General features: G+C 41.5%; 1 long non-coding RNA gene across 1 annotated transcript; it reads left to right on the top strand.

The window, feature by feature from the left end:
- Nucleotides 1-2,049: 2,049 nt before the first annotated feature.
- LOC113459624 (uncharacterized) lies at nucleotides 2,050-8,278 on the top strand. The gene is made up of 3 exons (XR_003381049.2): nucleotides 2,050-3,022; nucleotides 4,195-4,576; nucleotides 7,493-8,278. It is a non-coding gene; the product is annotated as an uncharacterized LOC113459624 (long non-coding RNA).
- The last annotated feature ends 611 nt before the right edge of the window (nucleotides 8,279-8,889 follow it).

Here is an 8,889-nt window from a genome sequence, read left to right as displayed (position 1 = left end):
TCCACACTTACACATTTTAGAACAGTCTGTGTGATCTACATTGAAATTGCTGTACAGCTTACTGAGAGAATTGAGAGAGATATGAAAATACACTTCTAACTGAAGTCCCCTACATTGATTTTGGTGTATTTTAACATTTCAGAAATTATTAGACTCAAGAGTGACTGAAATGTTACATAAAGCATATTTTGAACTAAAGCTATCTAAACTTTTCCAATGTTTCAAATCTAGCTGAATCTGGGCATTTGTCATGAAAAACTGAGGCAGACACACCGAAAAGGAGACCACCTGTAAAACAGTTCTCTCCTCTCCACAATGTTTTGGGGTTTTGATTTTAGTGGGTTTGGTTGGGTTTGGGGTTTTTTTGCTTTGGTTTGGGTTTTTTTCCACTTTGTTTTGGCTTTGAGTGTTTTTTAAGGGGTCGACTGGTTGTGAGTTTTTGTTGTTGTTGTTGCTGCCAAAAAGAAAGGTACATGAAAAAACAAAAGGCTGGTTAGTGTTCCTGGCTACTTGTTTGGTGAATACACAAAAAAGGAAGCTGGCCCAAGAGGGTTATTACATTCTTCTCTTCCTTTCTCTTTCCTCTGCTGCTCCACAAAGTTCTGAGTTGAATGGTTCAGGAGTGAGTGGGGAGCAAGGTCAAACACATCTTTACACAATGAAATCACATCTTGATAGCTTTGCTAGCTCAAGGGAAGAGTATAAAATCTACTGGAGGATGACCTGTTGCATTTTGCAATGCCCTGAATTATCCAGGCAGCTAGGATTGTTACTCCCTAGGAACAAATTAAAAATATTTAGGGTATTCCCACAGAACTTTTTGAAAAATCTGTGTGGCAAAACAATTGTTGCTACTGTTCAAAATGCTAAAGGCCTTTTTCAATACAGCAAGAGACTTTGTTGAAACTGAGACCTGGGAGGAGAAGTCCTCCCGCCACCAGGCTTTGCTATGTTGTGAGCACAGTGTGAGTCTGTGCTGGTGAAATATCTTCACTGAACAGGTCAATGAAAATTATATTGAGATCAAAGTTCTTTTCACCGTCTTCAAATACACATTCACCTAAAATCTGCTGTGGAAGTAAATAGTGGGAAGAAACAATGACAAAAATGTATTTGTGCAGAAATATTTGGCAAAGGAAAGGAAGAAGTCAAAAGCAGCTATTTTGACATAGATTAAAGCCTATTTTGGATGCAGGAGAGAGGAGGCTGTGTCTGGCCCCAGTGCCTAACCTGGATCAATAGAAGGGGAGTGATCTAGGCTGAGGACTGATGCAGGTACAGGGCTCAGTAGGGAGTCTGTGATTATTAACACCTCTGCATCAAAGTGTCTCTCCATGACGACCAGAACATTTGTCCTGCATCAAAGACACTAAGATGTGAAGCCATCTTTTTGGAAGACTTATTGCAGACATAGGGAGGCTGGTTAGTATTACTGCTGTTAAATGGCTTAGAATATGATAATACTGTGAGTATTGGGAAATGTAGTTCTTTCCCTACAGATTGGACAGCCTAAATGGCTTCTGGAAGAAAATAGATGCAGCCTATATAAGGATTATAGCTGCTTCCTGTCCAGAGTAGGCTAACTTCTACAAGTGTGCTTCAGAAAGTACTGATTTGTCAGCATGGAAAGTAAGCAGGAGAAAGGCTTTCAGTGACCTCAGTGGGCTTTGGCTCAATCCCTATTGAGAAAGAATGAACCTGCAGGAAGCAAGACATCTTCCGCTGAAAGCAGATATTGTGTTTCAAGGAAAATTATAGTATTGTAATCTGTCTACATTCAGTTCTAACAGGTTTTTTACACAGCACGAATCTCTTGCAGGGAAGTGACCCAACTGAGTTAATCAGACCAACTTACAATTCTTACTGAATATTGAAGTGCTATTATTGAAACTATGAGAGCAAAATACCAGATTTTAAATGCTTATGTAGGATGTCTGAGCCAGTGCCTGGGAATGAGGTGTAGCAAGGCCTCACTCCTGGAACAGGCACAGCAAGGATGTGCTCTGCAGGGAAGCGAGCAGGTTTGTGCTGCTGACATGAGGAACCATCCTTCTTATGCCATACTGGAAAACGGAAGCACTGCCTGGCACCTGAAGCTGTCTGCTGGGAAGCAGCAAACCAAGAGTTGGCCTCACCCCTGAGACATGCTGTAACCAAAACACAGTCAGCAGCGCAACCCCAGCTTGTGCGTGGGGAACAGCAATGGTGCCTTGCCAGGAGCACTCCAAATTGCGTGAAAAGCAGAACAACTCAGGGCTGAGAGAACAAATTAGACCTGTAGGTGTTATGTACACTGCTGTTTAAATAAAGCTCTCAAGCTAGAGGGAGCCATGCAGCTTTCTGGGCAGGTACCTCTGGGGGGCACTATGACCGCAAAATGAAACCCTGGAAAATTTGGCTGCTGTTTTATTCCCCTGTTTTTTTTCTCGTCTAATGGCATTGCAGGCTTCGTACACTCATTCAGCTGCTCTCTCCAAGATATATACTGAGGGTTTTTTTTAGAAGAAATGAAAGAAAAATTAAATGCTGATTTGAAGGGAGTTTTTCTTGAGACAGAGCACAGTGAAACCCAGATAAAGGCATCAGAGATCTCTGTTCTGCCTCAGCCATACACAGACCACAGCATGTTTCAGCTCCACTCTTAGGTCTGACTATTCAGCAGAAAGTCCTGCCTTCTGTACACCTCTCAACAGCATGCCATCCACATTAATAACTTCCGAAACACCTGACTGGGCATGCTCGCACCAAAAGCCCACTGATGTCAACACAGTATTGAAGAAGGATCAACACTACAGGAGATCAGCCCATGGGGCACACCTGGTTCTGGTTTATGTCTGCTCTGCTTGCAGAGTTTGGTCTAAATCCCCTGTGTTGTTCCGTTCCTACCCACAGGCTAACATATGGCTGGGAGTCAGATCATCTGGCTGCTTTATGGGCTCTTATCTTTCACTGTGCTGCACACAAGAAGAAATACTTCTGGATCTTGCTCTGGTAGAGCAAACAATTATATAAGTGACATTAGGTAAATAAAACATCTTTTTGCCTTTGAAGAACACAAAAGAGTGTTATATATCTTCTTGCTGATCAAAGGTTTTATATTGCCCTTTTTGTTACACACACAGATTGTTATATTTGTCTAATGTTTACAGCATGTACAGCTGCTTTAATCTGTCACTCAGATTTCATAGTTTGTCTGCCTTTGGTTTTATCTCAGCTTTGAACAATAAGGCTTAGTGAGAAAGTATAACTGGGTATTTATGCCCCCCTTTTTATTCCAGCTTAGGTTTTCACCTGCATCTTCTTTCTAATCCATTCCACCCCCTACTTTCCAGCCTGTGCTGGGCAGCACTGGTGATTTAAGATTATAGTAAACAGGATGGAAATATTTCAGATATCATCGGAATGGTATTCTCCCTCACACACAGTGACAAAGGGACTTGAGTGTGCATGCAAGAGTGGGAGAAAAAAAAGAAGGCTGTAAAAGGAACTGAATTTAAGCATTGGCAGCCAGACAGTGGTGTTCTCTGGCAGACTGGCAGCTGCAAGTTGCCTGGAGGCTTTTTGGGCATGGTCAGGAACCACAGAGGCTGTGGAGCCAGTTTCATGACACCCTCAAGAGCACAGCCAGACAGTCACAAACAGACTTCACAGCACCATTTTAAAGCATTCTTAAATCTAAATCTAAATCTAAATCTAAATCTAAATCTAAATTAAATCTTGAATTGTAGAGTCCAGAGCTGACTTTCTAAAAATGTAAATGAAGTTCTGAGCCTATGTGAAAGTTGTGAGACAAGTATAACTTGTAACTTCAGCTTTTCCAATTCATCTGAATGCATATCTTATTTGTTTTAAACAAATAAGTATTGATTCCCTGATATTTTAGAGTGGAGAACCCAACTCAGCTTAAACAAATAAAGCAGCTCATCTCAGTGGGCTCCTCCAGGGTTTGCTGCAGCTTGGCCTGTGTCTGATTCTTTCACTGATCTCTGATACCTAGATAGATCATGCAGTGAATTTGTTTCTTGACTTCTTTAATTTGTTTTCTTCCTCAGATGGGACCAATATCTGTGAAAACTAAAGCCTCTTTAAGATGAAAATTAATGAAACCAGTTTTGCTAGCAAGACGAATACTTTGTGACTTTAATCAAGGGCCATTCTTTACCTTGTTTGTCTCTTCTCTACTGTATTTTACAGAGGCAGAATATCTGGGTCACCTGGAGAGAATACCTTTTGATGAATAAAGATGTGCATGCTAGGAAGTGGAGAAGAAAGAAACCTAGACATAAGCTGTCTAGGGAACGGGATGTGAGATTTACAGGAGAAGTGGCCCTGGTGGCAAAAGAAGCTTGGAGAGAGGTCTGCAAGGTGTGGGTTCTGGACATAGCCTCCAGTGAGACAACCAAATAGCTGCAGACTGAAAGACTAGGAATGTGTCACAGCTGAGGTACTAGAACAAAGACCAAGGAGAGCAAAAGATGTCCATGAAGATGGAAATCAGCTTGTGAGGCAAATGGCTAATTCCCAAAGCCAAGTGGAAGGAGTTTCTGTAGAGGGGAAATTGAGAAAGCAGCAACAGGTAAGTAATTTCGTTTTGCTTTCGGTGCTATAAAAGCAGTGAAAATCTTTAAACCTTTCCAATATGTCTGATTCTGCCTGTCCCATTGCTTCTCCACAAGTCTGCAGGCTTGTGGAGTCGTTCTAGCAGCTCACTCTTATTCCTAAGAGTCCTAAAACTCCTTGCTGCTACCTGGCTTGAAATGTGTGCCCATCAGGGGGCAAAACCAAACCAATCCCATTTTTCTCCCTCCTTCTATATAATTTTGGACTGTGAAGTGAATATGACTTCAGTCACATAATGGGAATGAGCTGGGGATCATGTGGCCCCTGCTGCACCTGAATTTTAAATTTATTTATTTCAGTTTATCTTCTGGGGCTATTTTCCTGCAAGATAATGTAGTACAGCACACAGCCCACAGTTTTAATTAAAGCCTGAGAATGTTTTGTAAGGAAGTTCTCCAGACTGCAATGACAAAACGCTTCTGAGGATGTTATATGTATATCACACTTAACCACATGCACCCAATGTGAGTTGCTCAGAATGGATAAGCAAAGCACACTCTGCCCTTTTCTTCAGTGCAGGAATAGTTTTGAAAACAAGAATGTTTAAGGATTAATTCCCTACCAAAAGAAAAACCAAACCAGCAGAAGCTCTTGGTGTCTGAGACAAATGCTTGCAGAACATTGTCTAACCATCTACACATGCTGATTTTATAGACCCAGGCTTTAAAAGGCAGCTTTCTTCTCCCAGAGCTCCACCCACACCATAAATCAATGAATTGATCAATAAATAAAGTAACAAAATATCTCTGCTGCTGATACACAGTAGATGCCAGTTTCTCTTCCTGTTCTGTTTGGCTTCCAATGGATTGTATTCCAATGAATGGCACAGAGTGGGTGGCCCATACATTGATAATCACCTTAATTTTCAGAGTTGCCTCTATTACTAAACTGTGTCACTGATCCCGTCTGGATTACAGAAACCATTTTTACTGATGAAATCACAGAGAATTTCAGTAAAAGTTGAATAATATTCTTTCAATATTGAATAACTGTGTGGGTCTGGCTGCGCTTGCAACATAGGCATATGGCAAGCACATGAACAACATGCTGTACTCTGAACTTATTGTTTTAGTTTGTTTCTAGCAGTTTCAGTCCAGAAAAATCCATTGCTAGTAAATTATTTGTGATGTTTTGTTAGGAGAAAAAGATGTCACAGCAGAAGAATATCGTCTCTCCTTGATGCCCTCCCTCCCTCCTGCCTGTTGAGAGAGTATTGATGTTGCACACAAACAACTTTTTAATTTTCTTTTTCCTAAGTATAAGCAAGTCTGGCAAAAAGAAAGTAAACTTCATGATTTAATAAGAGTAAATCAAGATTTGTCAGGAAAGATAGTCCTTTGTTAGATTGAGTTTCATACTTGGATAAAACAGGAAATCTTTCAGACACATATGCCCTCCTCCAGATTCTAATGTAATAAAAAATATTGCCTCTCCTCAAAAACTTTTATCCTTGTACGTTGTATCACAGCTATATCAACACAACATTCATATCCTTGTGAGCAACAATCACAGATACTTGTTTCTTATTTGAAAATTTCAGATGTTGCTTTTGGAGTTTTTGAGGACACACTCGCAGCCATCTCACCTTTTTTTACATTCTGTAATGGGTTTGGGCATTAGATATTTGCCTCACAAGCTGATTTCCATCTTCATGGACATCTTTTGCTCTCCTAGGTCTTTGTAACAGACTTCACAGTAAAACTGAAAATCAGTGTATTTTTAAAATTTTGTTTTAACTTTTAGATATAATACTTTTATATATTCTCTAATCTAGCTGCAAACTTCTGCTTAATGTCAGCAACAAGTTCTCTTTTCTTAACAGCTGCTTAACAACTCTATAGAGACAGCCTCTGGCTCCCCAGGTGCCATGTAATTCCAGCAGTAGGCATATTCTAAATCCCACTTAAATGTGGAGAAACTTTCTACTTTTTCCACAAGAGAAGGGCCACCCAGCACAGTTTGATACATCTGATATGTTGGAAGTGCTCACAAACACAGCAAGTGTGGTAGTGTGTTGTTAAGTTTCTTGTGTTATTCCCCCAATTTATGTATTGTTCTCCCCTATTATGTGTAAAATGGGTTCGTTCCCCCAGTTTTTCCCACCAGTGCTAGCCTGTCAGCTAAGTTGCTATAGTAACCGCTATTCATAGTTGCCGATATGTAATTGCTCCTCCCCTGGTTTCCCTTTATAAGTGAAAGTTGTTTCCTCCCTGTCCAGTCAATCGCTCCCTTCCTCCTCCCAGGTTTCGAGAACCTTCTCCTCTCTGGAGATGGTGGTTGGCTGGGGTCCCAGGACACCTCCTTTACCTTTTGATTATTGGTCTCCATGGAGTGTCAGTTCTGTGAAGTTCATCCCCTCACCTTTCCCGATTGGCTCCGCCTGTACCCACCCCCCTCCTTTATAATCCTGTTTTCACCCCCTATGAGAAAAAAACTTTTTCCCGGTTGGTTTCCCGGTGTTTGGATCCGGCATCACCTTCAATAAACCGATGTTTAACCCCCGGGAAATGGTCAGCTCCGTTCCTCTCCTATACCAGCGATGTACGCCAGTCCACAGCCAGCACAGCCCGAGGCCATCAGACGCCGAAGGGTGCTGGCCAGGAATTGCAGAGGGGCGTCGGCCTTTCGCCCTCAGCTAGTCGGACTCTAAACTTCGGGCCACATATGTTCTCCTCTGCAAGCAAGAAAGTGACTATTGCTTTTTCAGTACATTTTCGCACCCTATTTGATGCTGTAGCACATCCGGATAGTGCATCCATGTCTATGCTGGAGATGGCAATTTTCTGCTTTAAAGCTGTTCCCCCACGTGCATTTGGCCTTCTCATTTTTCTTCATCAACCATCTTCTCATGAAATCTTAATTTCTATTTTAGGGTGTTTATTACCTCCCCAGCGAAGCAGTGCAGGCAGAGCACAGCCTCTTAAAGGATTTGAGATCCTTCCCTTGATCTGGACATGGCTGCCTGCCTCTCCCTGGGAACAGCCACTGTGTGGAGCATCACTCATCCTCTTTCTTACAGGACTGCTCTTTGTCCCTGGTATTCAAAAGCTGTGCTGCTGAACCTGGCCTTGAGCAATGTGAAAGTGTGCCACGTGGCTGTGAAAGCAGCCAGCTACCTGGCCGAAGAAGCACAGCCCGTGTACACAAAAGTGGAATTCAGCTAATTTCACCTCCAGAAGCTACTTTCTATGTTGAAACAACATAATTCAGGGGGCAAGCAGAGTTCCTCTAGGTGCTGGTAAGCTGCCCTCACCCTGCTGGGGTGACTTCCCAGTGCTCCAGCAGCACCTGTATAGCATCCACGTAGGGAAAGCTACACCTAATCTTGGAGGCCAGAGTTACACTGGGATAACCCCAAGCACTCTCAGGGCCATATCAGTCCTTTTCCTCTTCTGGAGGCACTGGACATTTTAGCATTCATGTAAATAAAGTATGTGTGAAACAAATGTTGTATCTTTCCACACAGACACACATGCATGACACAAATGCTCTGAGGCTATCGGGTCATTTATAATGCTCTTTGGTTTTTATTACCAAGTAGACACAGTATTTTTCATGTACACAACTTGCATATTCGCTATTATTTTCAGCTGTTTTAAAGTAATAAATATTCTCATGCACCTGGACATAGTGGTGCTGCAATTCTTACACATTTGCCTCTCTCCCATCACTTATTTTAAAAGTTCAGTATTGGTCTTATATTTCCTATGTTGTTACTCAAAATACATGTATGATCTTAAAAAAAAAAAGAAAGAAAAGAAAAAAGAAAAAAAAAAGCCAATGGACCTGCCATTTCTCTGCAATCTTGTCAAGACAAGACTCTGCATGGTGCTTCAAAACAGAATAATGGCATTTATCCCAAGGTGTGTTTCTAGCTGTGCTCCCCCTATCCCTAGCAGTTTGTGTGGTGCACTGACATAAATTTATACTTGTGAGAGTGCACTACCACATAGGGAGCAATAGCTGCCTTTCAAAATGCAGCTTTTTTCTTTTGAGAGCTTTTGCTATCAAGTCCAAACACTGGAAAAAATGGGAAGAATAAATTCTCCAATCACACAATTTACAAAGTGTGAAGCTTTAGGATATTAAAATATTATTAAAGGGGTCTTCACTTTGTTGGGTTCACTCACGTCCTCTGCATTGAACTTGACTTGCTCTCGTTAATATGATGTTTCCTTGAGTCAGAGAAAAAACCAGAGGAACAGAGTGAAGCATAAAGGACATAAAATCAGGCCAAGACCTCTGGTATCAGGAAAGGACTAAGAACAA

The sequence above is a fragment of the Zonotrichia albicollis genome, chromosome Z (assembly GCF_047830755.1).
Source record: "Zonotrichia albicollis isolate bZonAlb1 chromosome Z, bZonAlb1.hap1, whole genome shotgun sequence".
Classification (NCBI taxonomy): domain Eukaryota; kingdom Metazoa; phylum Chordata; class Aves; order Passeriformes; family Passerellidae; genus Zonotrichia; species Zonotrichia albicollis.
The sequence above is the reverse complement of the archived record's forward strand: the minus strand, read 5'-3'. Positions and strand labels throughout refer to the sequence as shown.